The sequence below is a fragment of the Capsicum annuum genome, chromosome 1, assembly GCF_002878395.1.
Source record: "Capsicum annuum cultivar UCD-10X-F1 chromosome 1, UCD10Xv1.1, whole genome shotgun sequence".
NCBI classification, from domain to species: Eukaryota; Viridiplantae; Streptophyta; class Magnoliopsida; order Solanales; family Solanaceae; genus Capsicum; species Capsicum annuum.
The window spans coordinates 6403472-6410455 of NC_061111.1; the positions used below are offsets into that span (position 1 = coordinate 6403472).

At 34.5% G+C, this 6984-nt stretch overlaps 1 pseudogene; it reads left to right on the forward strand.

Annotated features, from left to right (window-relative positions):
* The first annotated feature begins 243 nt into the window (after nucleotides 1-243).
* Nucleotides 244-3826, forward strand: LOC107859216 (annotated as a pseudogene).
* Nucleotides 3827-6984: the final 3158 nt, after the last annotated feature.

Consider the following 6984-nt stretch of genomic DNA (forward strand, 5'->3'; position numbering starts at 1 on the left):
TTTTGTTAATCATTTCCTCATGTATATTTGGTAGTCCACTTGAACTTTCACTTGTTTAAGACCAATTCTTCTAATCCTCTTTCCCATTGCTTCAAATAATTGAAATTCAACTTTGTAATTAGTACTACTTAGTAATCCAAATCAAACATGCAAAGTTACACACACATTCATTCATATTTTTTCTCCCTTTACAAATTTCCTCAAAAAAATTTTTGGTCAAAGTTACAGTTGCAACAATTGGAAATGGCTTCTCAACCAAAGAATGTTGGAATACTTGCTATGGAGATTCACTTCCCTCCTACTCACATTGTGCTGGTATATTATTTTCTTATATAACATGCACATACAACTCGTTAAACTCGTCAGTAAATTTTATTTAGACATATTCCAATTATGTTTTGTTGCACGTAAACTCATGATAAAGTTTTCCTATTATACATTAGCCGCTCAAATTTTGGCAGTTATTAAGTAACTAATCACAATCACCGAGGTTGGAACAAGTTTAAGGTTTTACGACTTATTGACGTTAATGTGTACTTCCTCCGTTTTTATTTGTTTGCCTAGTTTTTACTTTGCATGAAGTTCAAGAAAGGATTGGAATACTTTTGAATCTAATGGTCTTACATTAAAAGATAGGAAGAATATAATGCACCAAAATATTCTTTAATCTCGTAGTCGTAGTCTTAAATATGCCACGTGAAAAGTTAGAATTAAAGAGTTGCCAAAAAAAAGGAGGCGGCTAAAAAGGAAAGTATGACAAATATATTGAAACGAGAAACTTTTCAAAAATTGAGTCAAAAGTGTCTAATAGGAACATCTTTTAGTGTGTTCAAGTGTTCTATAGATCATATATAGTTTGAGTGTGCCTTCTTATTTAGTTAGTAATAAGCAATATGTGATGTGTTATTGACAAAATGAACAAGCTGTATCTTCACCAAAGTCATATTAGTAACAATTAATTCTAATAACTGTATATGTATATCTATGATTTATGAATCTAATAAGATCATAGATCTCATGTCATGCACATGTATTGCTTATATTTACTCGTGAACAACCGGAGCTACATAGTTTAGTTCTTTAAAAGCTCTTATGCTACTCAATCTGACAATCAGATCACTTTCTATTTATTAGGGAACAAGACTTGTATGAGTAATTTTCAGTAAAACTGCGACGTGTATATAGGAAGAATTGGAGGCTCACGATGGAGCAAGCAAAGGCGAGTATACAACTGATCGCGGACAAGATTGCAGGAGCTTTGTCATTGAGGATGAAGATGTTGTATCAATAAGGTATGTATTTAACTTAAGTAGCTGCAAATTAAACAACAACTACTAAACATAAATTGTGTCGTTAAGAAACTGCAGACTTACTTTATTAGCTAATCGAGGGAAAATGCTGCTACTATGTTGTTGTTTCTTCTCATCGGAGTGTTCATCTTCAGTATGACAGCTGTTACTTATCTTCTGGAGAAGTATGCTATTGATCCAAAGCAAATTGGCCGGTTAGATGTTGGAACTGAAACCATTATCGACAAGAGGAAATCTATCAAAACATTATTCTTGATGAGAATATTTGAGGAAACGCTGCCTGCTCCATCAAGGTAATGCAGCTTTACCTTATGGCTACCGTTCATAAAAATTTATCCTGGATCTTCACCATGTGAAACAAGCAGGAACATGGAAATACTGGCATTGAAGGAGTTGATTCCCATAATTCCAGCTATGGGGGAACTGCTGCATTGTTCAACTGCATTAATTGGGCGGAGAGCTCTTCATGGGGATGGACGCTATGGACTTGTAGTATGCACGGATGGTGCGGTATGTTCATTAATTTTTATGCATTATACCACTTCTTTTGTCTATTTCTTTGCCTATTAGATGCATAGTTTGAAAGGCCTGAGCCTTGCCATGATTTTTATTCATTTGTTCGCAGGTCTTTGCAAAGGGACCTGCAGCTCGGGCTACTGGAAGAGCTGCAGCAATTGCTATGCTTGTAGGACCTGATGCTCCTATAGTATTTGAAATCAAGATCAGAGCTAGCCATATGTCACGCGTCTATGATATTTACAAGCCCGTCCTTGACAGTGAAGATCGTCCAGTAGTAATTCCCTTTAATCTTTGCTTGTCTGGTTGATCAATCACGTCTCACATTAACATGTTGCATGACAATTTTTACAATTTCAGTATCATTAATACTGATGCTTTGCATGCATGCTACATGTTCAGAATTTTCCATGTGTGCTCTGAGTGATGTTAATTGTTGTTGCAGGTGGTGGACGGTGAGATTTCACAAACGTGTTATCTCAAGGCACTCGATCCTTAGTAAGCTGCAAGATGATGCATCGTCACATGAGGAGTTAGACACTTCTTAACTTATCATCTTTGGACGAACTTTTATGTCTTGTTTTTAAGATATGAGAAAGTAGAAGGCAAGCAATTTTCAATTGATGATGCATCCTACTTTGTATTCCATTCACCATGTATACAACAAGGTAACTTATAAATCCCATGCAGATTCGTAGGTTTTTCTCGATCTGTATCTCTAAATAAATTCATTTAAACAATTATCCGAATCGGTCCAGAAGAGCTTTGGTCGCTTGCTTTATAACGACTTCTTAAGGATTGCTAGGTGCATGTGCTATAAAAATCTTCTCTGTTAGAACGATATCTTCTCATCATTATATTGTTTAAACGAATGCTGTGGACTGATCATTCTCATTTCTGCATTTGCAGCTCTATTGATGAGTCTGCTAGACAAATACTGGCATGATGAAAATAAGTTGGCAACATGTACACCGCGTCTCTGTATGCTGCTTTTGCATCCCTCCTTCACAATAATAAGCACGACACAATGGTAAATGCAACGCAACTTCTCTGATCTTCTTCTGTTTTGTTGTTCGTAAGCATATGTGTTTCTGAATCAGTTTTTGTTGTTCTCCTATGGAGGTGGATCGACTGCAACAATGTTTTCGCTAACTCTTAATGAAGGTAAACATCCTCTTAGTTTGTCAAACATTGCAAGTGTGATGAATGTTGAAGATCGAGAGGCTGCAAATGAGATACAAGGTATACCGAAACTTAATTTCATGTTGGTGAATTTAATTTGTTGTAGCATCATTCAAATGTGTTGTCGAATCCATCGCGTTGAACCTTGTCATCGACTGACCAGATAACGTGTTTTTTTATGCAGTTGATACCGGCCAATCGACCAAAAAAAGACACAAAAACAGTCCACCCACGAGAAGAACAAACAACCCAAGAACGGATACAAGGTGACAAACACAACAAGACACGATTTGCAAATATATTAAAGGATAGATAGAGTGATTCCACACTAATGCTACCCTAGTTACAGATTTGGTCCAGTACTCTCACAAGAGAGGAAATGTCTTTCAATGTTTCATAACAATAATCAACTAATTAGGACGAAAGACCTATTAAGGGACTATATATAGTCTTATTACAATTGAAGGACAAAAGACCAAAACACCCTTAACCAAGGGTGGGCGCCTATGGAGTGTAACTTGAGCATGTGAAATTCCTAAAACATTACCCTTAATGAAGGTGCTCTTTAATGCTCCAAGGCCGTGGCTCTTCATGCAGCCCCCAAGCCAAGCCACCTTCCACACACGGTTTTGCCTTATGGAATGCTCACAATGGCCTCTCCGTGCATGCTCTCTTCCCCTCAATATAATGTCACCTCAACTGGATCCTTCGCGTGTTGGCCTCATCGAATGATGTCTTCAAATGCTATAACCGGCACCATTCTACGGATAGGAGCCTACTACCATAAAGGGGTTGATTCGGAATACACAAGAGTTTAAGATAATAAGGGTGCCTGAATGATTTTGCAGCTGGATACAGTTGTTATACAGTTTGTTTCTTTTTAACATTGTGAGCTTCTTGTTTATATTTACACTATATCATGATTGATTAAATTGGCTGTTTTGCATCTATAAGTAATATTTTTCAATGTAAGTGCTTAGCAATTATTTTTGTTGCAGGCATGAATCCTAAACCATAATTAATTTAAGGATCATACTCCAAGTCTATCCACTTAAGCTCATAAATGTATATAGATACTTATAATTTTAATTCTCACATATATTGAATAGAGTTTTTCCTTTTCTAGAAAAATAGCAAGTACTTGTACTACTATAAACATTACACTATCAATTGTTGCATGCAGAAATGACAAATGAACATGTTGGGCTAATTAAAATGGACAGAGTTACTAATCCGTTCATAATTACTCAGGCTGAATTGAGTTACGCTAAAATGAGCTAAAAGGCAAGTCATGGCTCAATATGTACCACCAAAGGATGTGGTGCAGTGGTTTGAGCCCTGTGGATTGAAAAATCCTTGGTAGGGATCGCTACCCCCGAATGAGGCCCTACCCGGCATGAATTCAAATTACTCGAACTCCAATACAGGTACCGAGCACCGGATGGAAACCAAAAAAAATAGCTCAATCTGTTAAATTTTTACTAAGTTTTCATTTCTTTATTTGTTGTTGTATATTCTTCTAAAGTACGTACCTAATAAGGTTTTTCTTTTGCTCTATCTTATGACTATATTAAATATCAAACAAAAAAATTGAAAATATTTCGGTAAGATGCTCATAAATCAATTTAAATTGCATATCAACTCAAATATTAAATAAACTTAATTAGACCAATCAAAATAAGTAGACCCATAATTAAACTACTCAAACTTGAATAAATTAACCAAATTCTATGTTTTAGGAGCTAATTTTATCGCCTTAAATTTTCGATTAAAATTTAAAATATTCCACAATATTTTAAAGTTAGGTACAAGATGGGACCAAAGACACAAGCCATACATGATATATGGGACCATTGAAGGGTTCACACTTCCATTGGTCCCACAAAATGCCCCCATACCCCACAACCCCACATATACTCTCTTCGTTTTATTTTATATGGCTTCTTTAATTTGGACACAAAATTAAAAAGAAAAAAACTTTTGAAATTTGTTTCCAAAAAGTTACACTTAGATATTTATGTGACTATAAATAATTTTATTAAAAAAAAAAAAAACTTAAAGTTAAATTATTTTTAATTATAATAAATTGACATTTTTTAAGGACAAACTAAACATGAAAGGATCCCACATAAAATGGCACGTGATGTACATTGTCGTGGCATCAACTTCTTGGTAGTGGTCCAACAGTAACAAAATGGGCCTACCATCTAATATGGGCCGTTGAGTGCCTTCCTCCTGGCCCAACAACCGTGTCTTAAGGCACAAAGTTGAGCCCACATCCATCTTGCCAGTGGACCACTTGAGCTTCTATGGAGCCCACCACGATTGCTACTGCCGTAACATAAATTCCAACCTTATTAGAATTATTTGTACTCTCTCCTACTTTCTTAATTACTTTACTCTCTCTCCCGATTCATATACATAACAAGGCCGACATATAAATAAAAAATTTTGTATATGACACGGCTAACATATACATAACAAAGCCGATTCACATACTTAACAAATATGACAAGGCCGACATATACATAACAAAACCAATCTATATACATAACAGGGCCGACATATACATGGAAAGCTATGCATCTGTATTTTTAGAGAAAAATGAGATTTTTGTCATATGTTTGGAGAGATAAGATTTTTTGTAATAAGTGAAACTTAAGTTGTGGGTTTATGTAATTTTTAGCTTAAGGATTACATATATGCTATTTTGGGGTCACTATTTAAGTAATGCCATAAGTTTATAAATTCTTTCACGTTCATTTATTTCAAAATAATTTCAACTTATCAAGAACATAATCATCGGTATGAGGTTGTAGAAAACATAGGTTAGGATAATAGATTAGTGGGTGGGAGTACATTATCTTGATGGTTCGTTCATATTAGTAATCGTAGTCTTACTCTTGCAATTTTCTATTCTTTCAATTCTTTTTAAAAAATTATTGTTTGTTATACTTCGACTATCATATTATTTTATATTATTTATTATTTCTTGTACTTCGATACTAAAGTCTCATTGCTAAAGTACAAAGTATTTCTACCTAACCTTCACTTATTTGTGTCTGATATCTAATGAAGCCTAGACATTTTCATTTGAAATTTAGCTATTTTATCTTGTAGTTCAATCCTTATTTTATCTAAATTTCATGTAAAAAATGTTAGAATTTCAAATGCCTATAATATCTAAAGCTATTTCAAAACAAGTATATTTGCAATTTTTATTTTTATTTTTTAAAACATGTCTAATAACATGTGTCCTAATAAGATGTTTAGTGGAAGTTTTAGCACCTAATGGTGATGGGCCATGTTCTAAAAGGTTGACATGTAATTTTGAGAGGACTTGTAGGTGAAAGGGGCCCACAGTTCTTGAAGCATGCGCCTGGGCCCACTTCGTTGCTGGACCCCAGGCCCACCGCCTCTCTTTTGCATTCATAACAGTTTCTTTCTCGAACCTACTTATTCCTTCTATTTCATTTCATATTTAATTTTTCTTGGCTTTTTAAATTGAGCATTCTCATTTTGCTAATATATAAATACAACAATATATTCAATTTAGTTATATTAATAACGAAGACATGACTTTAGATAAAGAGATGTGGAGGATGTATATTGGAGTAGAAGATTAGTCGGATAAGAGTGTCGTTGTGCATGTATTGTAGTATAGTAGTGTAGGGTTTAGCTATATCTATCTGTCTTTATTGTTGTTTATTGTGTTTTCATTATTACAGTATATTATTGCTGATTATTATTTTTATGTTAGATTCTGTACTTTTCGTGGTGTCATATTATCTCAATGTGTTCCTCTTTTTGTACATGGATTTGCTACACTTGAGCCGAAAATCTTTCGAAAACAACCTCTCTACTTTTTTGAGATAGTGATAGAATCTGCGTACACTTTATCCTCACGAAACCTCACTTGTGAAATTTTATTGAATATATTATTGTTGGTATATATTACTAGAATTTTATGAGAGTA